Source organism: Hyla sarda, chromosome 5 (assembly GCF_029499605.1).
Source record: "Hyla sarda isolate aHylSar1 chromosome 5, aHylSar1.hap1, whole genome shotgun sequence".
NCBI classification, from domain to species: Eukaryota; Metazoa; Chordata; class Amphibia; order Anura; family Hylidae; genus Hyla; species Hyla sarda.
The window spans coordinates 238,496,271-238,522,821 of NC_079193.1; the positions used below are offsets into that span (position 1 = coordinate 238,496,271).

The 26,551-nt window shown below is 41.0% G+C and overlaps 1 protein-coding gene and 1 long non-coding RNA gene across 4 annotated transcripts in view; one reads left to right on the top strand and one right to left on the bottom strand.

Annotated features, from left to right (window-relative positions):
- The window catches only part of ATP9B (ATPase phospholipid transporting 9B (putative)), a 323,289-nt gene that overhangs the window by 123,208 nt on the left and 173,530 nt on the right, over nucleotides 1-26,551 (bottom strand). The window lies entirely within an intron of this gene.
- On the top strand, nucleotides 256-26,408 carry LOC130273901 (uncharacterized). The gene is made up of 3 exons (XR_008844173.1): nucleotides 256-344; nucleotides 9,393-9,521; nucleotides 26,085-26,408. It is a non-coding gene; the product is annotated as an uncharacterized LOC130273901 (long non-coding RNA).

Here is a 26,551-nt window from a genome sequence, read left to right on the forward strand (position 1 = left end):
AATTTTAATGTCTAAACTACTGCCTAAAATAGATCGGGATGATAAATCTCCCCTATAAGGTTATTCATTTTTCATGTGCCTCCTTTGTTTTAATAACTGTTGCCTTGGACATGACCACTGAGGCAGGTCGAGTATGCTCAGCTCAACAGCACAGTCTACTGAAGGTAATGGCAGTTGGTCCCCACTGTGCATGTAAGCAAGGAGGGTTGTGACATGTTGCATGGCAACAGCCAGGTCACAGTTCAAAGGGGAAACCAGGAAGTGATCAGATCTATGGATAAGAAGAACTCTACAAGAATACATGATATTTGACATAAAAACAGCACATTTCTTCTCCTTTACATGTATGTGGTGCACATATGATATTACCAAATCTGCTTTGTGGGACACCCCCTTTAACCCCTTAAGGACTGAGCCCTTTTTTGCAATTCTGACCACCATCACTATATGCATTAATAACTCTGGGATGCTTTTACAAATTATTCTGAGATTGTTTTTTCGTGACATATTCTACTTTAACACAGTGGTAAATTTTCATCTTTACTTTCATCCTTTCTTGGTGAAAAATTCCAAAATTTCATGAACATTTTGAAAATTTTGCATTTTTCGAACTTTGAAACTTTCTGCTTCTAAGGAAAACGGATATTCCAAATAAATTATATATTGATATATATACAATATGTCTACTTTATATTTGCATCATGAGGTTGACATGTTTTTACTTTTGGAAGACATCAGAGGGCTTCAAAGTTCAGCAGCAATTTTCCATTTTTTCACACAAATTTCTAAATCAGAATTTTTCGGGGACCAGTTCAGTTTTGAAGTGGATTTGAGGGGTCTTCATACCCCATAAATGACCCCATTATAAAAACTGCACCCCCCCCCCCAAAGTATTCAAAATTACATTCAGAAAGTGTGTTAACCCTTTAGGTGTTTCATAGGAATAGCAGCAAATTGAAGGAGAAAATATTGAATCTTCATTTTTTACACTCGCATGTTCTTGTAGACTCAGTTTTTGAGATTTTACAAGGGGTAAAAGAAGAAAAAGCCCCCCAAAATTTGTAATCAAATTTCTTTTGAATAAGGAAATACCTCATAGGTGGATGTCAAGTGCTCTGTGGGTGCACTACAAGGCTCAGAAGGGAAGGAGCAAAAATGGGATTTTGGAGAGTTTTTCTGAAATGGTTTTTGGGGGGCATGTCACATTTAGGAATCCCCTATGGTGCCAGAACAGCAAAAAAAACAACACAGCATACTATTTTGGAAACTACACCCCTCAAGGAATGTAACAAGGGGTCCAGTGAGCCTTAACACCCCACAGGTGTTTGACAACTTTTTGTTAATATCGGATGTGTAAATAATTTTTTTTTTCACAAAAATGATGGTTTTCCCCCAAATTTTACATTTTTGCAAGGGGTTATAGGAGAAAATGCCACCCATAATTTGTAAGCCCTTCTCTTCTGAGTATGGAAATACCCCATGTGTGGACGTCAAGTGCACTGCTGGCGCACTACAATGCTCAGAAGAGAAGAAGTCACATTTGGCTTTTGGAAACACATTTTGCTGAAATGGTTTTTTGGGGGGCATGTCGCATTTAGGAACCCCCTATGGTGCCAGAACAGAAAAAAAAAAAAAACATATGGCATACTATTTTGGAAAGTACACTCCTCAAGGAATGTCACAAGTGGTACAATGAGCCTTAAAACCCCACAGGTGCTTGACCTATATATATATATATATATATATATATATATATATATATACCCCACAGGTGTTTGACCCCATATATGGCCCTAAACCGTTTCTTTGAAATATGACAGGGCTCCAAAGCGAGAGAGTGCCATGCGCATTTGAGGCCTAAATTGGGGATTTTAATCCGCCACAAAAATACCCCACGGCAGTGTTTCCGAAACAGGGTGTCTCCAGCTGTTGCAAAACTCCCAGCACGCCTGGACAGTCAGTGGCTGTCCACCTATACTAGGAGTTGCTGCTTTTCAACAGCTGAAGGCTCTGTTTTGGAAACCGTGGCGTACAAGACGATTTTTTTTTTATTGGGGGTGCGGGGGGGTACTGTGTAGGGGTATGTGTATATGTGGTGTTTTACTTTTTATTTTGTGCAGTGTAGTGTTTTTAGGGTACATTCACACGGTCGGGTTTGCAATGAGTTTTAGTTGGGAGTTTGAGCTGCAGCTGAAAATTTGCCGCATCTAAAACTTGCAGCAGAAAAATTGCTGTAAACCCACCCGTGTCAATGTACCCTGTACATTCACATGGGGGGGGGGGGTCAAACCTGCAGCTGTTGCAAAACTACAACTCCCAGCATGCACTGATAGACCATACATGCTGGGAGTTGTAGTTATGCAACAGCTGGAGGCACATTGGTTGTAATACACTGAGCGTTTGTTACTTAACTCAGTGTTTTGCAACCAGTGCGCCTCCAGCTGTTGCAAAACTACAACTCCCAGCATGTACAGTCTCTCAGTGCATGCTGGGAGTTGTATTTTTGCAACAGCTGGAGGCACACTCGTTGCGAAACACTGAGTTAGGTAACAAACTCTGTTTCACAACCAATGTGTCTCCAGCTGTTGCAAAACTGCAACAATCAGCATGCATTGACAGTCAAAGGGCATGCTGAGAGTTGTAGTTTTGCAACAGCTGGAGGCACACTGCTAGTTATGTAACAGGCCGCCAGACCAGGGCAAGGTAGGAGACCCCCGCCGGCCCCGATCGCCGTCCCGATCACCGCCCAGCAGAGTAATGATTGGTTCCGACCGATCAATCACGTGATTGTGAGGAGGCACCCGTGCATCGATCGCCGACATGGGGGGGTCTCAGGGCCTCCCTGGGCGATATGCCGGGATGGATACTGATAGATATCAGCAGTTATCCCGTTCTGATCATTTACGCAGATCTCGTCCTTAAAGGGTTAAGTAAAACTTTTGACATGTCATGTAGACATGTCAAAAGTTTTGATCAAGATTTAGTGTCAAGACTTCCACTGATATAGCTGGGGGAGGTGGACTGCACTGCACTTCACTCCGTGGCTTGCAATTCAATCCATCACTTTGCAAAGGACAAGCTCCATAAACTATAAAGAGGCAGTGTCCTGCAATGAGTGTCAAGCCAGGGAGAGAATATCTAGCTATTAGTGGGGGGTCTTAGTCAGAGACCCTGACCAAACAAAACTTTTGACATGTCTGCAGTATTTTCTTTTTTTTTTATTTAAGGCTGTAACTCCCAAAATATTTAACACTATTCCCATTAATATTTTGAGGAAAACCTGTGCATTTTGGGGCATTCTGTGTGACATTTATAGTATATGAAACGGGTACTCCGATGGAAAACATTTTTTTTAAATCAACTGGTGCCAGAAAGTTAAACAGATTTGTAAATGACTTCTATAAAAAAAAATTTATGCTTCCAGTACTTATTAGCGGCTGTATACTACACAAGAAATGATTTTCTTTTGGGATTTAATTTCTGTCACGACCACAGTGCTCTCTGCTGACACCTCTGTCCATGTCAGGAACTGTCCAGAGCAGCATATGTTTGCTATGGGGATTTTCTCCTGCTCTGGACAGTTCCTGACATGGACAGAGGTGTCAGCAGGGAGGAAGGATTAAGATTTTTTTAATACAAGTAATTTACAAATCTGTTTAACTTTCTGCCATCAGTTGATTTAGGGAAAAAAAAAGTTTTCAACCGGCATACCCCTTTATATAAACTTATCTTGGTTTATGGTGGAAAACTCTTACAAGAATATACCAAACATCTAATTATATGACACAGACAATAGCAAAGTTACAAATGTGTGACTATCACTGTATTTTTTTTCTCAACACCATCACTGCCAAAGGTACCAGGGCATAGTGGAGCACTAGCTCTGGTAGTCCTATTTCTCTTCCAAACTGGACTGTGTAAATACTGCACATTTTACAAAATAATGTGCACAGATTTGTTATTAGTGCTTTCAATTACACATATACAGTATTCAGATATTACTCCAAATAGATTTTACACAATTGATTTATCTTGAAATTTTTTTTATGATAGACTGCAGCACAGTTACTGTTCATGCCTTCAAGAAATTGAGAGCAAATGTTAAATTGTATGTTTCAATGTGTCTTGCTGAATACAAGCTGACACAGCTCTTGCATGGTGCACAATGGGGGATGGTTATAAGTCTAGTGTGTGCATAACATGATTTGTGATCTGCTGATTAGAATTGGGACTTGTCCATGAATACATAGTTTCACTGCTACACTGGAAAAGGTATTAAAGGCAACCTATATAAAACACAGTTTATTGATAATTTACATACTGCTTCATAATTACACTTAAATTGCAGAAAATAAATAATTAAACAGATTTTTTACAGAAAATGTAACACAAATCTCATCAGATGCAGATTCACAGCATACCCGTATATACTCGAGTATAAGCCGAGTTTTTCAGCACGATTTTTTGTGCTGAAAACACCCCCCTTGGCTTATACTCGAGTGAGCTCTCCGCCCACAGTAGTCTTCAACCTGCGGACGTCCAGATGTTTCCAAACTATAACTCCCAGCATGCCCGGAAAGCCCATTGGCTGTCCGGGCATGCTGGGAGTTGTAGTTTTGAAACATCTGGAGGTCCGCAGGTTGAAGACCACTGCCTGGGCCTTTGTCATCATCCAGACCCCCTCCCCTCCCCCCTTTAGTTTTGTACTTACCTCCCCTCAGCGGGTAGGAAGGGTGAGCTGGTCCGGGCCATCTGTGCTGCAGGGACCATCTGGTGGGAGGGATAGTCGTTCCAGGCCGTCCATCTTCACCGGGGGGCCCTCTTCTCGCACTTCGGCCCCGGAATAGTGATGCTGCCTTGACAACGACGCACAGGGACGTTCATGAGCAACGTCCCTGTGCGCTGTCGTCAAGACAACGTCCCTATTCCGGGCCCGAAGCGCGGAGAAGAGCCCCCCCCCCCCCCCCGTTGAAGATCGACTGCCTGGAACGACTATCCCTCCCCACCGGACGGTCCCTGCAGCACAGATGGCCCGGACCAGCTCACCCTTCCTACCCGCCGAGGGGAGGTAAGTACAAAGCTAAAGGGGGTGGGGGGGAGGTCTGGATGATGACGAAGGCCGCAGTGGTCTTCAACCTGCGGACCTCCAGATGTTTCAAAACTACAACTCCCAGCATGCCCGGATGACAGATGGTGATGATGAAGGGGGGGTGTGGGATGATGACAGGGGGATGATGACAGGCGGTGATGATGAAGGGGGGGATGATGACAGGCGGTGATGATGAAGGGATGGGGGTGTGGGATGATGACAGGGGGATGATGACAGGCAGTAATGATGAAGGGGGTGTGGGATGATGACAGGGTGATGATGAAGGGGGGGTGGGATGATGACAGGGGGATGATGACAGGCGGTGATGATGAAGGGGGGATGATGACAGGGTAATGACGAAGGGGGGGATGATGACAGGCGGTGATGATGAACGGGGGGGATGATGACAGGGTGATGATGAGGGTGTTAATGATGGGGGTCTGGATGATGACAGGGGGGATGATGTATTTCCCACCCTAGGCTTATAGTCGAGTCAATAACTTTTCCTGGGTTTTTGAGGTGAAATTAGGGGCCTCGACTTATATTCGGGTCGGCTTATACTCGAGTATATACAGTATACTATTTTAGCTAATATGACAGTAAACCACACTTGGTTATTTCTGAATTTATTGACCGACAGATTGCTCTGCATTTGTTTCAATAATTATCAATTACTATGAATGCAAGTGCTGTTACGTGTTTCCCTAGTAGTAAAAAAGTTACAATTACAGTTACTTTTATTATGCAGTTTGATTTGTATATAAAAGAACTTTGTTTATAACACAGATAGCTAGAAACAACAATTGCCTAAAATTTGAGGTTTATTATTTACAGCAGTTGCATTTCAAATATTATTTGAAATTGAGTTTGATTATAAACATCTTTAGTGGATTTTCTTTTTTCCTTCTTGTGTTCCGACCCGTTTATGGTCTATTCAAACGTACAGTATTATGTGCAGATTTGACGCGCAGGATTTTCTGCTGCAGATTTCAATGTAAACTGAACACAGCCTGAAATCCTGCGCATCAAATCTGCACAGAATACTGTACGTGTGAATAGACATTTAGGGTCCGTTAGGTGCATAAAAAAAAGAGATGAGCCAAACAGACCCTGATCAGGTCAGAGGACAATGGCAGTGGGAACCTAGCCTAACATGCCATATTAAAAAACTATTTCTTCAAGTTTTCATACTAACTACAGGAGCACATACAATAGGTTTCTGCCTATAATTTCTCAACTTTGTTGTGTACATTGGAACAGATTCTGCTGAATAATCTCTTCAACCTTTGACAAAGCATAGAATGAAAGTTCTACAGATGAATGTCTAGACTAAGGGAGCATGCACACCATGTTTTTGCAATACATTTCCTCTCTCAGGTTTTTGATGAAAAACAGATTCCTCAAAACCTGACTAAACTGTATAAAAAAGTGTGTACAAATTTTAACCCATATAAGGTTGAAAACCGTATACTGTTTGAAAAATGATGCCAGGTTGCATCCGTTTTTAAGAAAAGAACATATACGTTTTTAACTTTTCACTCCATTTTGAATAAAGTTTCACTTGTTTGATTGAAATTTCAAGAAAAAAAAACTGTGCAAAGTCAAAAACCGTATGGTGAAAACCTGATGGAACCGTACACAAATACAGTTCTGTACGGTTCCCATTGACTCCCATGTTAAAAAAAAAAAAACGTATACGGTTTAATAGAGTTTTTCACCCGGACCAAGAAACGTGGTAGACTACGGTTTTGGGTACAGGTAAAAAACTGGACAAAACCATATGTGATGCAAAACGGACTAAACTGGATGATGCATTTGACATACAGTTTACAATGTTAAGTCAATGCATACAGTGTTCTATACAGTTCCATACGGTTTTTAACTTGAAACCGTATTCGGGAACTGTATAACAAAAACGTGGTGTGCATGCACCCTTGGGCAGGATATTAACATTGAGGAGTTCACACACTATTTTATTTTCTTGCAGTTTATTCCTTCATTTGTATCTATCTACAGTGTGTTTCCCAATACAAACCAGACTACCCCCAGCTCTAGTATCCGCCCCAATAAGGTATCATAGCACAGCATAGAATGCACACCTCTGGTGCCTCAATAAAACCCACAGCAATACACAAGCATGCATATAATAAGCTTTGGGAGTGGCTTACATAATCGTTCAGCAGCATAAAAATCTTGTGATTCCTAAACACTCCTCCTTGGGCTTATCAAACTTATATTTTCTTCCTAACCCCTTAAGAACCAAGATGATTTTAGTTTTTTTGGTTTTCTTTTTTTCCTCTCTGCCTTCGAAGAACCATAAATTTTCCCATCTACAGAACCATGCCAGAGCTTATTTTTTTATGTAACCAATTGTTCTTTATAATGACATCCTTAACCCCTTAAGGACCCAGGATTTTTCCTCCTTAACTTTAAAAAATCATAACTCTTTAAAATTTTCACCAAAAATTCTATATGATGGCTTATTTTTTGCGTCACTAATTCTACTTTGTAATGACATTAGTCATTTTACCCAAAAATCTACGGTGAAACGGGAAAAAAAAATCAATGTGCGACAAAATTGATGAAAAAACACTATTTTGTAAGTTTTGGGGGCTTCCGTTTTTACGCACTACATTTTTCGGCAAAAATTATACCTTATCTTTATTCTGTAGGTCCATACGGTTAAAATGATTCCCTACTTGTATAGGTTTGATTTTGTATCACTTGAGAAAAAAAATCATGAATACATGCAGGAAAATGTATATGTTTAAAATAGTCATCTTCTGAGCCCTATAACTTTTTTATTTTTCTGTGTTCAGGGCGCTATGATGGCTCATTTTTTGTGCCGTGAACTGAAGTTTTTGTTCTGATCAGACTTTTTGATCACTTTTTATTCACTTTTTTGTGGTATAAAAAGTGATAAAAAATGCGCTATTTTGGACTTTGGAATTTTTTTGCGCGTACGCCATTGAACGTGCGGTTTAAAAAGTGGTATATTTTTATAATTCGGACATTTGCACACGCGGCGATACCACATAAGTTTATTTTTATTTACACTGTGTTTTTTTTATTCTTGGAAATGCCGGGTGATTCAAACTTTTATTAGGGGAAGGGATAATTGAAAGGGTTAATGATTTTTTTTACACTTTTCTTATGCCATATTATAGCTCCTATGGGGGCTATAACATTGCATTAACTGATCTTTTACACTGATTGATCCATCTCCATAGGAATGGATCGATCAGTGTTTTCGGCGCTTGAATGCTCAAGCCTGGATCTCAGGCTTGAAGCATTCAATCGGCGATCGGACAGCACAGGAGAAGGTAAGAAGACCTCCTCCTGTGCTACAGCTGTTCGGGATGCCGCGATTATACCGCGGCGATCCCTAACAGCTCCCTGAGCTAACCGGCAACTTTCACTTTCGTTTTTAGCCACGCGGCTCAGCTTTAAGCGCGCGGCTAAAGGGTTAATAGCGCGCAGCACTGCGATCAGTGCCGTGCGCTATTAGAGGCGGGTCCCGGCTTCACTATGACGCCGGGCCCGCCGCGATATGATGCGCGGTCACCGTGTGACCCCGTGTTATATCGCAGGACCGGGACCCAGGACGTACCCATACGTCCTGGGTTCTTAAGAGGTTAAAGGGGTATTCCAGGAAAAAACTTTTTTTTAAATATCAACTGGCTCCAGAAAGTTAAACAGATTTGTAAATTACTTCTATTAAAAATTCTTAATCCTTCCAATAATTATCAGCTGCTGAAGTTGAGTTGTTCTTTTCTGTCTGGCAAGAATGCTCTCTGCTGACATCTCTGTTTGTCTCGGGAACTGCACAGAGAATAGGTTTGCTATGGGAATTTGCTTCAACTCTGGACAGTTCCCGAGACACGTGTCATCAGAGAGCAATTAGACAGAAAACAACAACTTAACTTCAGCAGCTCATAAGTACTGAAATGTTTAAGATTTTTTAATGGAAGTAATTTACAAATCTGTTTAACCTTCTGGAGCCAGTTGATATATAAAAAAAAGTTTTTTCCTTGATAACACCTTTAATTTTACCACAACATATACTGCAAAACCCTTAAAAAATTGTTTATGAGATGAAATTGAGAAAGAAGAAAAAAAATAAACAATTCGGCAACTTTGCATCTGTGTGTGTTATCTGTATTTTTACGGTCAGTACAATTTCAAATATATCCAATTTGTGCGTTTCTTGGAACGCTTTACTTTAAAAAACAAACAAGCAAAAAACTTTAAAAAAATGCTTTAAATTACCCTATTCTGACCCTTTTTTATTTTTCTATCTAAGGCCCCTTACACAATAAGGGTATCATCCTGTAAAAACCTCCGTAGTTACTCCTGTCAAATAGTCCTGAAAACGTCCGTCAAATAACCCCATTCATGTCAATGGGATTTTTTGACCATCCGTTTGCATCAGGTATGTCAGTTTTTACTAATCTTTGTTATTTTTGCCGGCACAAAAGACTGTGCATGCACTAATTTTTGTTCCGGCAAAATAAAAGGTGAAATAATGTCCGTTAAAATTTAACATTAAAGTGTATGGGAAACGGATGTTTACAAAACACATCTGTTATTATCCGTTTATTTATGATCCATTTTTGTACAGAGCATCCTCAGTACAGCATTACAACCAGGAAGTCACATGGAAATAAAATAACAGACATAAAATAACAGACTATAACGGGTGATAACAGATATAGGCATAATAGGCACATGTCCGTTATTTTGACAGAATGCCCGTTAAAACTGTTCATCAGCTATCATCCGTTGTATTCAGTTATTTTATCAATTTTTTCATGATCCGTTATTGCTGAATAACAGATGTCAGAATGCAGGAACATAACTGTAGTGTGAAAGGGGCCTAAGCAGATGAGAAAAGGCTAATTTTTTGTGATGTGATCTGTAGTTTTATTGATACCACTTTTGCATAAAGTAGACTATGATCGCTTTTTATTTTATTTTTTGTGGTTTGGTGGGATGCAATGTAACCAAAAATGATTCTATATATATTTTTTTGTTTATACCATTAAAGGGGATAGGGGATAAGGATAGGGGATAAGATGTCAGATCGCCGGGGTCCCGCTGCTGGGGACCCCGGGGATCGCTGCTGCAGCACCCCGCTATCATTACTGCGCAGAGCGAGATCGTAATGCCAGGCAATACAGGAGCCGGAGCATCGTTACGTCACGGCTCCGCCCCTCGTCACGTCACGGCCCGCCCCGTCAATACAGGTCTATGGGAGGGGCGTGGCGGTCATCACGCCCCCTGCCATAGACTTGCATTAAGGGGACGGGCCGTGATGTCATGAGGGGCGGAGCCATGATGTCACGCTGCTCCGGCCCCTGTATCGCCAGTCATTACGCACAGAGCGAACTCGCTCTGTGCAGTAATGATGGCGGGGTGCCGCAGCGGCGATCCCCAGGATCCCCAGCAGCGGGACCGCGGCGATCTAACATCTTATGCCCTATCCTTTGGATAGGGGATAAGATGCCAGGGGTGGAGTACCCCTTTAAGCATGCTGTTTCAATAATATTATTTCAAAGTTTGACATAATGGCCCTGATTTACTAAGAGTGGAGTGTAGGTTTCTTTGTGGGTTTTAATCTCCTACAATTTTTTTCCCCACTGTATTTACTAAGGTTTTTGCTTTTTACACACGCTCTGATCTGTGGAGTTTTCCTCAGCTCAAATCCACCACATTTTCTGTGGAAAGCTTAGTAAATAGGTTTTTGTGAAAATGTCAGGAACACGCCCCTTTTCGGTGGCCACGTCCCCTGTTCTCGATGGCCACGCCCTTTCTTCAGGTTCTCTCAGTAAAATGGAGAGTTAGTCTGTTTTTTTCAATTCTGGTGCAGACAACAAAACTTGTCGGGTTTGCAATAGTAAATGAGGGCCATTATTTCTAAAGATGACGATACCATGTGCAGTACATGTTTAAAAATGGTAAAAAGGGGTTATTTGGATTTTATTATTGGGAAATATTTTTTTTTTATATATAAAAAAATAAAAAATATATATATTTTACACCATTTTTAGTCCATACAATTTAATTCATGCAATGCTATTGCATTAAATGAACTGAAGGGAATTATGCCAAATAATAGAACATTTTAAGATGTTAAATGGAAACATGATAAACTTTGTAATTATGCTCTATAAGGTAAATATCATAGAAAGTTTATTTTTTTCATTGTTTGAAAGCAGAAAAGCTGCTTGTTGCCTTTGGCTCAGACCTCCATGGGACCTAACATTTAAAGTACAATAAAGCTTTGCATCCATTCTCTCTAACAGTGGGCATGTGTAATATACATAAGCAATGTATCACCTGTCATAGTTTATCACACACTAACATATATTTTTTCCAATTAGAAACACAAATCAATATACCCCAGAGATTGCAATTATTGCTTCAGGCAACTCATATTATCATTTCTCCCCTAATATCCTTAGTCTTTCAGCAGAGTAATAAAGAACTACAAAACAGCTATATGCCATGTAAACACTTGAAAACATCCCATAATATGGAACAGCCTCACTTTTATCAGTGCCATGTGAATGCTCTACCCTGATTTGCCTGCACTTCTAATACACCAAAGTACAAAAGCTTTCAGTAACATGGCAACAAATTTTGCTCCCCCAAACCTTCCAAAGTGCCTCATATTTTCCAACGGTGTTCTCATGTGCCCAGAGAAATGCCCCAATCTGTCCAATAATAACTTTAATTGATGCTTGCATCATATGCATATTAGCAGATACAGTCAGGGAGGAGGAGAGGCAATTGCAGTGACGTTGGCCACACCCAGCTCCTCCTGTGTTCGGGGCTGCAGAACATGCACAGTGTGTCAATAGGGGCAAGTCAAGTACATGTTACTACACAGTGCACCAGAGTGGGACAAGGCAATGCAGAAACAAGATTTTTCCAGACTTTGCTACATCAGTCAAGCTTGGCTGGGAAAGAGAAGGATGTGCCAAACCTCCTTCCTGATTGTACAGCCCTATTTCTTGCATGGTGTGTAAAATGGTTAAAGCTGTTTTAAGCAGATTGGGGTACACTAGGAAATAGACTTTGCTAGGACTGAAATACACAACATCAAATACATTGCATATATGCTACGTGTGACCCTACCCTTGGTATGTTTTTTTGCATAACCAGCTTAAGGGTCTATTCACATGTACAGTATCCTGCACATATTTGATGCACTGTATTTGAAGCTTCAGATTTCAAGGTAAACTAAATGACTGAGCACAGCTACAAATCTGCTGCTTCGAATCCTGCGCATCAAATATGTGCAGGATACTGTTCTTGTGAAAACACTTAAACAGTATCAAATCATCACACTCTGGAGCATACAGGTTTGACTTGAGAATGACCACTGATAATCCATACCATCAGTACATACGTTCTTTACACAGACAGCATACTGACACTCTGTAAATGTAAGGATCATGACAACCCAGCCATAGTTAAACATCTAAACAAAAATGTTGACAACCTTAGTTGTAAGATTCAAAATCATCTCCTTAGGATAAGTTCTAACTTAGGAATTGCCAAAGTGGAACTCCACTTGGAAATTCTGATGTAGAAGAATCCCAATGCTGGCAATGGGATTCCACTTCACAGTGCACACTATGAAACAGTCTTTGAGGCGGAATCTGGGACGCACACATTGCCATCTACGGAGACGGCAATCTCTGTGCGGTCCTAGCACTGACTGATTCAATCGGCAATGGGCACACTCGGAATCTCCAAACGGATTTTATCCAGCCAGAAATTTTGTAGTGTAATTTCGTACCCCTTTAAGGTAAAAGTTGCCTGAACAAGTGTGATTGAGCTGCTCTGCAAATACTTTCTTACCAGAAATCGCACTGCTAATAGCCTATGAATCTCCATATACCATTATGGTGTTCTCAAGGAGAAATCTTACCCCTTTGGCCTAAGGCTGCGTTCACACAGCCATCTAGACCCATCCTGTTCTTCTCTCGTAAAAAATAAAACACTGACTTTAAAAGGAAAACACGGACAATAATGGAAGCAAACAGATGTTAATACCCCCCCCCCCTCACAATTTTTTTTTGTTCTGAGCATGCTCAGAAGTAAAAAACGGATCAAGAAAGGATTGAAAAAAATGGATGCAAATGAATGACATTAAAGGGGTACTCCGTGGAAAGCTTTTTTTTTTTAAATCAACTGGTGCCAGAAAGTTAAACAGATTTGTAAATCACTTCTATTAAAACATCTTAATCCTTCCAGTAATTTTTAGGGGCTGTATACTAAAGAGAAATCCATAAAAGAAATGCATTTCCTGTGATGTCCTGACCACAGTGCTCTCTGCTGGCCTCTGCTGTCCATTTTAGGAACTGTCCAGCAAAGCATATGTTTGCTATGGGGATTTTCTCCAGTTCCTAAAATGGACAGCAGAGGTCAGCAGAGAGCACTGTGGTCAGGACATCACAGGAAATGCATTTCTTTTTGGATTTCTCTTTAGTATACAGCCCCTAAAAAGCACTGGAAGGATTAAGATTTTTTAATAGAAGTGATTTACAAATCTGTTTAACTTTCTGGCACCAGTTGATTTAAAAAAAAATTTTTCCACGGGAGTAACCCTTTAAAGGCTCATCCGTTTTCCATGGACTTCATTGTTAAATTTACTGTATCCACTTTTTCTTCTATTTTTGTGACGGGAGAAAAAATATTGCATGCACAATCTTTTCTCCCGTCAAAAAAAAAGAAAATGAGCGCAGACAGGTGCAAATGGATGTGAAAGGATAATAAAAAAAATCCCATTGACATTAATATTATTACTTTACAACCGTTTGTAATCCGGGGTAAAAAGCGGGGACAGATGGCCGTGTGAACGCACCCTAATTATTAAAGGCAAAAAGGTCCCTTTTATTTTATATTAGAGATAAAAATCTGATGATTCTCTTCTTCTCAGGAAGCAACTAATTGTGTATAAAGGAGCTGGATTATATACAGCATCTAAAGGGCAAAATGGAGCATAGTGATTAGATCTGGCCTGGATTTGTGGTGAACAAATTACTTTGTCTGGTTTTGTTTATAGCAGTGTCTCCCAACAAGTTGCCCTGGGAAGCCTTTTTCTGAGATGTAGTTTTGCAACAGCTGGAGGCACTCTGGTTGGAAAACAATGGTCTATAGAATACAGTGAGAGAATCATCTGACCCATCATTCTCTTAAAGAGTACTTGTCATCAAATCATATTTTTTAAACTAACTCAGATTATATTACCTAACTACTCCTAACACCCCTCCTGCCCTTAAAAAGTTTTTCTGAGCTTTTAAAAAGCTGTATATCATTTCCCCTTGCTCACATTGTGTGAGATCCCGGCAGGAGAAAGTGGGCGTTCCCCAGCATGCGCAATGTTACTGAAGCCTACGAGAGTTGTGCCTTGCCATGCCCCACACGAACTCCCTGAGTTTGGTCTCCTGCCAGGCCGGGAGGAGATCAAACTAACTGTTTGACTTGCGGTAGGGAACAGAACAGAGCTACCTAGTGGCTGTTTTTTCAATCACATTAAAAACATATAAAAGGTTGAAAATTTTAACAGCATGTAAATAGCAAAGTGTCTTATAAAGACATAAGGAAAAAGATGTTAAAAGTTTAGTTTGTTGACAGGTACTCTGAGGACCAAGGGTGTACAGGTACGCCTTTGCTCCCCGGTACTTAAGGACCAAGGGTGTACCTGTATGCCCGTGGGAATTTCGAAACCGGGCGGGGAGTGGGGTGACTGCTGATATCGATCAGCAGTCACCCCACGCAAATGCCCAGTGAGGGTCATCAGACCCCCCCATATCGGTGATCGGCGCAAATTGCAAGGGAATTCACACTTGCGATTTGCGCGATTCCGGGTCATTACGGGTCTATGGTGACCCAGTGACCCGGAATATAAGGGGGATCAAAGTTGTTCAAGACACCCACAATCCCCCTGAAGGGATAGGAGTGAGGTGGCAGGGGTGCCACCCCTCCTATCCCTGCTATTGGTGGTCTAGACGCGACCACCAATAGCAGATCGGGGGTGGGGGGTTAACTTTCATTTTCCCCGTCCTGCCCACCCACAATAGGCAGGGCAGAATGGGGAACCGAAGGGGACCGGACGCGGAAGGTCCACTTACCCCTCCGGAGGCTGCGGGCGTCGATCGGTGTCGGAGATCGGCGGGCGGCGATGTCGTGCAGCAGGCTCCCTGGATCCGACGGAAGCCGGCAAGTTGCCTAGCAACATCTGGAGGGCTACAGTCCGAGACCACTATACAGTGGTCTCCATACTGTAGCACTCCAGATGTTGCAAAACTACAACTCCCAGCATGCCCAGACAGCTGTTTGGGCATGCTGGGATTTGTAGTTTTGCAACAGCTGGAGGGCTACAGTTGGAGACCACTATATGGTAGTCTCTGAACAATAGCCCTCCAGATCTTGCAAAACTACAACGCCTAGCATGCCCACACAACTGTTTGCTGTCTGGGCATGCTGGGATTTGTAGTTTTGCAACATCTGGAGGGCCACAGTTTGCAGTGGTCTCTATACTGTAGCTCTCCAGATGTTGCAAAACTACATCTCCCAGCATGCCCTTCGGCGATCAGTACATGCTGGGAGTTGTAATTTTGCAACAGCTGGAGGCAAACTGGATGGAAAATATTGAGTTAGATAACAGAACCTAACTGAAGGTTTTCCAACCAGTGTGCCTCCAGCTGTTGCAAAAGTGAAACTCCCAGCATGCACGGTCTGTCAGTACATGCTGGGAGTTGTAGTTTTGAAACTGCTGGAGGTTTGCCCCCCATGTGAATGTACAGGGTACATTCACACAGGCAGGTTTACAGTAAGTTTTCTGCTTTATGTATGAGCTGCGGCAAATTTTTTGCCGCAGCGCAAACTCCTAGCAGGGAACTCACTGTAAACCTCCGCCAGTGCAAATGCACCCTAAAAACACTACACTACACTAACACAGAATAAACTCTAACTCATAATAAAGGGTAAAACACTACATATACACCCCTTACACTGTCCCCACCAATAAAAATTAAAAACGTCTTGTACGGCAATGTTTCCAAAACGGAGCATCCAGCTGTTGCAAAACAACAACTCCCAACATTTCTGGACAGCCACTGACTGTCCAGGCATCCTGGGAGTTTAGCAAAAGCTGGAGGCACCCTGTTGGGGAATCACTGGCATAGAATACCCCTATGTCCACCCCTATGCAATCCCTAATTTAGTCCTCAAATGCGCATGGTGCTCTCTCAAAAATGTTTTACACTAACATGCTGGTGTTGCCCCATACTTTTAATTTTCACAAGAGGTAAAAGGAAAAAAAGACCCCAAAATTTGTAACGCAATTTCTCCTGAGTACGGAAATACCCCATATGTGGGCGTAAAATGATCTGCGGACGCATAACAAGGCTCAAGAGTGAGAGCGTACTATGTGCATTTGAGGCCTAAATTGGTGATTTGCACAGGGGTGGCTAATTTTACAGCGGTTCTGACATAAACGCAAAAAAATAAATACCGACATGTGACCCCCATTTTGGAAACTACACCCCTCACGGAATGTAACAAGGGGCATACTGAGACTTAACACCCCACAGGTGTTTGACAAATTTTCGTTAAAGTTGGATGGGAAAATGAAAAAAAATTTTTTTTTTCACTAAAATGTTGGTGTTACCCTAAATTTTTCATTTTCACAAGGGAAAATAGGAAAAAAAGCCCCCCAAAATTTGTAACCCCATTTCCTCTGAGTAAGGACATACCCCATATGTGGATGTAAAGTGCTCTGCGGGCGAACTATAATGCTCAGAAGAGAAGGAGCGCCATTGGGATTTTGAAGAGAAAATGTGTCCGGAATTGAAGGCCACGTGTGTTTTTACAAAGCCCCCACAGTGCCAGAACAATGGACCCCCCAACATGTGACCCCATTTATGAAATTACACCCCTCACGTAATGTAATAAGGGGATACAGTGAGCATTTACGCCCCACAGGTGTCTGACAGATTTTTTGAACAGTGGTCTGTGAAAATTAAAAATTTTATTTTTCATTTGCTCACCCCACTGTTCCAAAGATCTGTCAAATGCTAGTGGGGTGTAAATGCTCACTGTTCGACCGCAGAGCACTTGACGTCCACACATGGGGTATTTCCATACTCAGAAGAAATGGGGTTACAAATTTTGGGGGGTAATTTTCTCCTATTAACCCTTGTAAAAATGGAAAATTTCGGGAAAAAACTGCATTTTAGTGTAAACATTTTTTCTTCATTTACACATCCAACTTTAACAAAAAGTTGTGAAATACCTGGGAGGTGTTAAGGCTCACTGGACCCCTTGTTACATGCCTTGAGGGGTGTAGTTTCCAAAATAGTATGCCATGTAGGTATTTTTGCTGTTCTGGCACCATAGGGGCTTCCTAAATGTGACATGCCACCCAAAACCATTTCAGCAAAATTTGCTTTCCAAAAGCCAAATTTGATTCCTTCTCTTCTGAGCATTGTAGTTCGCCCGCAGAGCATTTTACGTCCTAACATGGGGTATTTCCATACTCACAAGAGATGGAGTTCAAATTTTGGGGGGCATTTTCTCCCATTACCACTTATAAAAATGGTAAATTTGGGGAAAAAACTGCACTTTAGTGAAAAATTTTTTTTTTCATTTACACATCCGATTTAATGAAAAGTCGTCAAACACCTGTGGGGTATTAAGGCTCACTGGACCCCTTGTTACATGCCTTGAGGGGTGTAGTTTCCAAAATGGTATGCCATGTGGGTTTTTTTCTGCTGTTCTGGCACCATAGGGGCTTCCTAAATGTGACATGCCCGCCAAAAACCATTTCAGAAAAACTCACTCTCCAAAATCCCACTGCTCCTTCCCTTCTGAGCCCTCTACTGCGCCCGCCGAACACTTGACAAACACATATGAGGTATTTCCTTACTCGAGAAAAATTGGGTTACACATTTTGAGAGGATTTTTCTCCTTTTACCCCTTGTAAAAATTCAAAAACTGGGTCTACAAGAACATGTGAGTGTAAAAATTTAGTGAATTTAAGTGAATTTTCTCCTTCACTTTGCTGCTATTCCTGTGAAACACCTAAAGGGTTAACACACGTACTGAATGTCATTTTGAATACTTTGAGGGGTGCAGTTTTTATAATGGGGTCATTTGTGGGGTATTTCTAATAAGAAAGCCCTCCAAATCCACTTCAAACCCGAACTGGTCCATGAAAAATTCTGATTTTGAAAATTTTGTGAAAAATTGGAAAATTGCTGCTGAACTTTGAAGCCCTCTGATGTCTTCCAAAAGTAAAAACATGTCAACTTTATGATGCAAACATAAAGTAGACATATTGTATTTGTGAATCAATATATAATTCATTTGTAATGTCTATTTTCCTTTCAAGCAGAAAGCTTCAAAGTTAGAAAAATGAAAAATTTTCAATTTTTTCATCCAATACAGTGGTCCCTCAACATATGATATTAATTGGTTCCAGTAGAACCATCATATGTTGAAACCATCATATGTCGAGTAGATATATGTCTATGTAAAAATGGTAATTGGTTCTGGGGCCTCGGAACCATTGTATGTTGAATACATATCTCTATGGGAAACTGCTAATTGGTTCTGGGATGACCATTGTATGTGGAGTGTATGGGGAGTGTTTAACAAACCAGAGTGCCTCCAGCTGTTGCACAACTACAACTCCCAGCATGCATGTACAGCCATTGACTGTCTGGGCATGCTGGGAGTTATAGTTTTGCAACAGCTGGAGGAACAGTGATAGGGAAACATTGATGTATGGGGTGTATTGTGTGTATATGTATTGTATGTGATGTGTGACATCGCATACAGTACTGTACAGTTCTTTAAATACCTTCAGGGGGGACAGAATGTCCTCCATTACCATCCTGCCGACTACAGCTCTATAGGAAAGGAAGGGGAGGGCAGCCAGCAGCTCAATGGATGCCTGCAGCAAGATGATGCAGGCTATTGGCTATGGCTGCACTGGGGGGCGGGGCTTACACGGAGCTCACAGTGGAAGCCTGCATGAGTTAGCAGGACAGCATGTGAGTAACAGGAGGCAGAACGGGACACGGGGCACATTAAACAACTATCTGTCAGTTGCTGAAGTTGTCGGGGCTGTCAGATAGCTGTTTGTATGATGGCCCCGACACACAGCAGCATCATATGTCGAAGCTGCCTTCAACATACGATGGGCTCTGAGAGGCCATCATATGTTGAAATGATCATATGTCGAGGCCATCATAAGTCGGGGGGTCACTGTATTGGAATTTTTCCCCAAGAAATGATGCAAGTATCAACAAAATTTTACCACTAACATAAAGTAGAATATGTCACGAAAAAACAATCTCAAAATCAGAATGAGAGATAAAAGCATAAAGCAAAAACGCTCTGGTGCTACAGTGAAAAATTGCCTTGTTCTTAAGGGGTTAACACTGTCAAAAGTGAATCACAAACCTGGTAAATTAAAGGGGTACTCTGGTGGAAAACTTTTTTATTTTTTATTTAAATGAACTGGTGCCAGGAAGTTTAACAGATTTGTAAAATGCTTCTATTTAAAAAGCTCAATCCTTTCAGTATCTATTAGCAGCTGTAGGCTACAGAGGAAATTCTTTTCTTTTTTAATTTCTTTTTTGTCTTTTCCACAGTGCTCTCTGCTGACACCTCTGTCCATGTCAGGAACTGCCCAGAGCAGCATAGGTTTACTATGGGGATTTTCTCCTGCTCTGGACAGTTCCTGATATGGGCATCAGGTGACAGCACTGTGGACAAGACAAAAGAGAAATTAAAAAAGAAAATAATTTCCTATGTAGCATACAGCTGCTAATAAGTACTGGAAAGATAAAGATTTTTTAATAGAAGTAATTTACAAATCTGTTTAACTTTTTGGCACCAATTGATTTAAAAAAATTAAAATGTTTTCCACCGGAGTACCCCTTTAATTCACCACTGGTTTCCAATGGGCAGCGAAACAATGAAATGCAAATCAGGCAAATGTTTTTTCTTAACTCCTGCCAAAAGCTTGACCGTTAGACTCGGGCTGCACGATATATCGCAATCCACAATTGAATAGCGCTAATTGTGGATTTCAATATAGCGATTTGGCCCTTCGCAAAATTTTGCGATTATCTAAGAGGAGAAGTAGTGGGCCGCATTCTGGAGGGGCTCAGCCGCGTGCATGGAAGCGACCATGAAGTGAAACACAGGAGCCGACTGCGGTAGTATGCTCAGCTCCAGTGCGGCCCGGCCCCTCCATTGTGCATCTCACTATGTCTCCTCCCGCCACGACTGGCCGCCATATAAATACGGCGCAGCCATGCAGTGGGTGTATGAAGAGAGTTCAGAAGCAGAACTCTCTTCATAGTGGCTAATGCTGGACATCATAGATCCGGGTGATGTCCGGCATTAACCCTTTAGACGCCGCAATCAACGTTCATTGTGGCATCAAAAATGCCAAGAACAATCTCCAGTAGCTCAGTAGAGCTGATGGGGATAACCGTTGCCTTGGCGTCCTGATCAGCTGAGAGGACAGGCGGAGGCCTATGGCATAACATGATCAGTGTCTGCAAGAATTACAAGTAGTAGTGTAGACCCCATAGGGCAGTGTTTTCAAACAGTGTGCCTCCAGCTGTTGCAAAACTACAACTCCCAGCATGCCCGGACAGCCTTTGGATTTAGGCATGCTGGGAGCTGTAGTTTTGCAACATCTAGATTCTAGAGGCACACTATTTGGAAAACACTGCCCTATGGGGACTAAAAAAATGTATTTAAAAAAAAAAACAATGTAAAAAGCAAAGGTAATACATAATAATAAGCCCCTCGCCTAATAAAAGTTTAAATCATCCCCCCTTTTCCCATTTTTAAATAAAATGATGTAAACAAAAATAAACATATTTAGTATCGCCGCATGCATAAATGCCCGAACTATGAAAATAAAAGTTTTAAAACCGCACGGTCAATGATGTGAATGTAAAAAACACCAGGATTACTAATTTTTGGTCACTTCATATATCAGAAAAAGAAATTAATAAAAAAGTGGTCAAAAAGTCCCATCAAAACAGAAATAGTCCTGATAAAAACTACAGATCACAATACAAAAAAATTGCCCTTATACAGCAATAGGGGTCAGAGGAGGACAACTTTAGGCATACAATTTTTTTTTTGCAAAAAAATCAAATTTTTAGGTAGTACAATAAAATAGAATAATGATAATCTGTCATTTTTACCGAAGTGCACTGTGTAGAATCAAACACTCCCTATTGCTCCTTCCCACGTGGCTGCACTGCACCATAGAGAAATGCAACAACACCCCAGAGCGTGTAGACTAAGCCAGGCACATGAAATGCGGAGGAGGAATTCAGCTAATTTCTCCCCGTTTCATATCCAATCCCATCCATTTTCTGTTCAGTCATTGTACATGAAATTAAGAGGGGGGTTGGCTTTATGAAATAAGGGGATTGGATATGAACTGGGGGGGGGGGATTTTACCCCTTGTTTATTATATCGCAATCACATATTGAAATTGCAATATTTACCTCCATAATCTGAATCGCACATTTTTCCCAAATCGTGCAGCCATACTTTAGACCAATAGAGACTTTTATTTATCATCATGTAATAAAGATTTCCTTTGGCATCACGAACCCCAGATAAGGGCAAAAGCTGCTTGTAAAGGGTTACTCTGCTAGGGAAGGACATAGCTTCCCGTAAAGAGTAAAACTGCAAGAGGAGGACACAGCTGATGGTAAGGGGTTAATATGAGTTCCTCACAGCATTCACACAACCAGCCTGCATCAGCCACATTACACTGAAAAGCCTCTTTCTCTGTATAACAGCCAGCATTTAGTAAAGTAGCAGCATAGATCTCCCCTGTGTTTATAGTCTCCACCCAGACAAATTACTTTTCTTGTTTAGAAGCAGGAAGTCTCAGGCTGGGTTTCCACTTGGCAGTTTTTTTCTTGAGGGGGGAGACAGAAGTGGATCCAGCAGAAAGTAGAGTGTTTTGAACCCACTTCTGGCTTTGGCCAAAAACACTGCCTAACAGAGATGTCTATTCTTCCCTGCTGTAAATTCCAGTCTCCCTTTAACTTATTAAATTATATATATTTCAGAAAGTTATTATACACTAAATTCATGAGGTTACTAAGGAGGTGATAGATTTTCCAATACCAATTGTATGTAATTTCCCTACATTTTACAGTCATTATTTTTTATTAGGGATGTTCCGGTCCTGAAATTAACTGCTGGCTAGCTCAGGAACGCTTCACCGCGGTGATCTCAATCACCTGAGAGGACGGCCGGAGGTCCCTTACTGTGCTTTGTGCTGTCCAATCGTTGCTCCCTGGCAGGCAGTAGTAAAGGAGTGCCGATAACACTGTTCAATGCTATGGCATAGCAATGATCAGTGTATGCAATTTACAGATTACATACTGTAATAGAGGTGAAGTGTTTTAATCTTTGCAGGTGCTACTAGAAGTACTTTCTTCATTCAGATGTGAGCAACATTTGTTATCCATTACAAAACTGAACATATTTATTCATCTTCTGACAGACTGACTAATTTTAGAAAACCGTGTGGCACAAACTGCTATGTGTAAAGTTAGATGCTCTTAACTCCCAAGAAACTGAGTTAATTGACTAGGATTCTCATCAGAGCCTGGACAGTTAATGTGGCCCTCCTCTAGCCTGCAGGGAATCTAGTCTTCAGGAGAAATAGACAATAGTGATGGACAGTTTATGCTAGCAGAGACCATCAACACATTAAACAAAACAGTCGTCAATGTTCACCACTAGCTGCCCGTTTCAGACATATATTGACAGTTTTGCATTCCCGAGGCAAATTACTAAACCATCCTGTTCTTCATTCCTGGGGAACTTTCAATAGATGATTCATTACCCGAATGACAAAATGTCACATTAACTCCTCCTTTGGTGCTGAATATGCCTAAAATACTTATGCAAGGAAATGTTTAGGCTTCTAGTAAACTGTGCACCTTCTAAGCAGGGACAATTTCTCTCTTATGGTAAACAAGTATTATGATATACACTTCTTAAATATTTTTCAAAGTGAACACCAATATTAGCAATTTTTTTAGTATTGCAATTGATAGGCCATTCCTTGACAGTGTCTTTCCTTCCTTGTCAAAGGGAAGTCATTCATGTGTCCTCCTGTCATAAGCTCCATTACTTACTCGTGGACAAACTTAAAGGGACACTTTCAGTTAGCAAGAAAAATGTCATATTAAATGCTAAAAGTAAAGTAAAATATTTGGCGGACTCTCTTTTTTTCTCCATCTTTTTCCTCAATTTCCATGCCCCATCTTCATTTAGGTAAAATCGCTAACTGCTTCTCAGACTACACTCCTATGCACTATGCTTCAGCAGTCTGAGAAATATTACCCTGCTCTCAGATGGACTAGCACTGATCATAAGGGGACATGGAATTAAAGGAATTCCAGCAGAAGGATAAACCGTAGTGCACCCAGTGTCTTCCTTAACCCCTTAAGGACTCAGCGTTTTTCCATTTTCATTTTTTCCTCATCACCTTCTAAAAATCATAACGCTTTCAATTTTGCACATAAAATTCCATACGATGGATTATTTTTTGTGCCACCAAGTCTACTTTGCAGTGACAGTCATTTTACAAAAAAATCCACGGCGAAACAGAAAAAAAAAAAATCATTGTGCGACAAAATTGAAGAAAAAATTTAATTTTGTAACTTTTGGGGGCTTCCGTTTCTATGCAGTACATTTTTCAGTTAAAATGACACCTTATCTTTATTCTGTAGTTCCATACGGTTAAAATGATACCCTACTTATATAGGTTTGGTCTTGTCGTACTTCTGAAAAAAATCATAACTACATGCAGGAAAATTTATTTGTAAACAATTCTCAACTTCTGACCCCTATAACTTTTTTTATTTTTCCGCGTATGGGCCAGTATAAGGGCTCATGTTTTTCAAAGTGTTCTCAAGTTTTTATCGGTACCATTTTTGTATTGATCGTTTTGATCGCTTTTTATTCATTTTTTCATGATATAAAAAGTGACCAAAAAATACGCTATTTTGGACTTTGGCATTTTTTTCCCGCACGCCATTGACCGTGCGGTTTAATTAACGATATATTTTTATAGTTCGGACATTTCCGCACGCGGCAATACCACTTATCTTTATTTTTATTTACACAGTTTTTTTTTTTTTTTTTTTTTATGGGAAAAGGGGGATGATTCAAACTTTTATTAGGGAAGGGGTTAAATGACCTTCATTAACTTTTTTTTTTTCACTTCCATATGGGGCTATAACACTGCACACACTGATCATTTACACTGATCCCTGCAAAGCCATAGCTTTGCATGGATCAGCGTTATAGGGGGTTGATTGCTCAAGCCTGTAGCTCAGGCTTGGAGCAATCATGTGCCGATCGGACACGACGGAGCGTCCTAACTGATCAGGACATCGCGATTTTATCGCAATAGTCTCGATCAGCTCGACTAAGCTGCCCGGAAGCTTTTACTTTCGTTTTAGACGCGGCGATGAACTTTGATTGCCACGTCTAAAGGGTTAATAGCTCGCGGCACAACGATCGGTACCGCGCGCTATTAGCCCAGGGTCACGGCTATCATAAGCCGCTGGGACCAACCCGGTATGATGCGGGGTTACAGTATGACCCCGTTTTAAATACCAGGACTGGGCGCAGGGCGTACAGGTACGCCCTGCATCCTTAAGAGGTTAAAGTGAATGGTAGGGTATCTGTGTATCTTATAGACACCCAACTCATCACTACTCTAGACTGCCAGGGATGCAAATATTATCCACTTTTCTCCCTTAGAATACCAAGGGTGCTGACATTTAGCTCTTGACTGACCTAGACCACCAGGAATGGTGTAATTAACCTTTTCTCTAATAATAAGCTCTTTCTTTACCCTATGCCATGAGGGATTTTAGCAATAACACCTTCTCTGGTACAAGATCATTAGGGATCCAGATATAAACCCCTTTACTTCCCTAGCTTGCCAGAACTTAAAGACATTAACTCTTCTCTGTCCGAGGCCATAATAGAACTATTTCCTAACCTAGCTGATTTGAGATGTGTATTTATAATTGTTGCTGTTTTGAATCACCTGGTTTAACCCCTTAGGGACTCAGCCCATTTTCACCTTGCAATTCTGACCACTGTCATTTTATGCATCAATAACTCTGAGATGCTTTTACCTTTTATTCTGCTTCCGAGATTGTTTTTTCGTGACATATTCTACTTTAAAGGGGTTCTCCACTGCCCTGCCTTCCAGAGCTCTGCTCGCAGCGTCCAGAAGTTTATTACTCCGAACGCTGTGTGCTGGCTTCCGTGTTCGAGGCCGCCCCCTCATGGCGTCACGCCTGCCCCCTCAATGAAAGTCTATGGGAAGGGGGCGTGACAGTGGTCGCGCCCCCTTCACATAGACTTTTATTGAGAGGGTGGGTGTGACGTCACAAGGGGGCGGGCGTGACGTCACGAGGGGGCAGCCTCGAACACGGAAGCCCTCACACAGAGTTCGGAGTAATAAACTTTCGGACGCTGCGAGCGAAGCTCTGGAAGGCAGGGCAGTGGAGAACCCCTTTAACATAGTGGTAAATTTCTGTTGTTACTAATTTAGCATTTTTCTAACTTTGAAACTTTCTGCTTGTAAGGAAAATGGACATTCCAAATAAATGATATATTGATTCAAAAATAAAATATGTCTACTTTATGTTGGCATCATAAAGTTGACATGTTTTTAATTTTTGAAGACATTAGGGGGCTTCAAAGTATAGCAGCAATTTTCAAAATTTTCAAAAAAAATTCATAATTAGAATTTTTCAGGGTCCAGTTAAGTTTAAAGTGGATTTGAGGGGCCTTTCTGTGAGAATTACCCCATAAATTAACCCATTATAGAAACTGCACCCCTCAAAAGTATTCAAAATTACATTAAAAACGTTTGTTTACCCTTTAGGTGTTTCACAGAAATAGCAGGAAAGTGAAGGAGAAAATTCAAAATCTTCATTTTTTACAGATGTTCATGTACAGCCATTTTTAAAATTTTTACAAGGGGTAAAAGGAGAGAAATACCCCCCAAAATTTGTAACCCAATTTCTCTCGAGTAAGGAAATACCTCATGTGTGGATGTAGAGTGTTCTGCAGGTGCAGTACAGGGCTCAGAAGGAAAGGTGCGACAATGGGATTTTGAAGAGTGAATTTTGCTGAAATGGTTTTTAGGGGCATGTCGCATTCAGGAAGCCCCTATGGTGCCAGATGAGCAAAAGTAAAAAAAATAAAAATAAATAAAACCCCACAGGTGTTTGATGACTTTTTGTTAAAGTTGGATGTGTAAAAGAAATAAAAAAAAAATGTCACTAAAATGCAGTTTTTGCCCCAAATTTTAAATTTTTACAAGGGGTAATAGGATAAAATGGCCCCCAA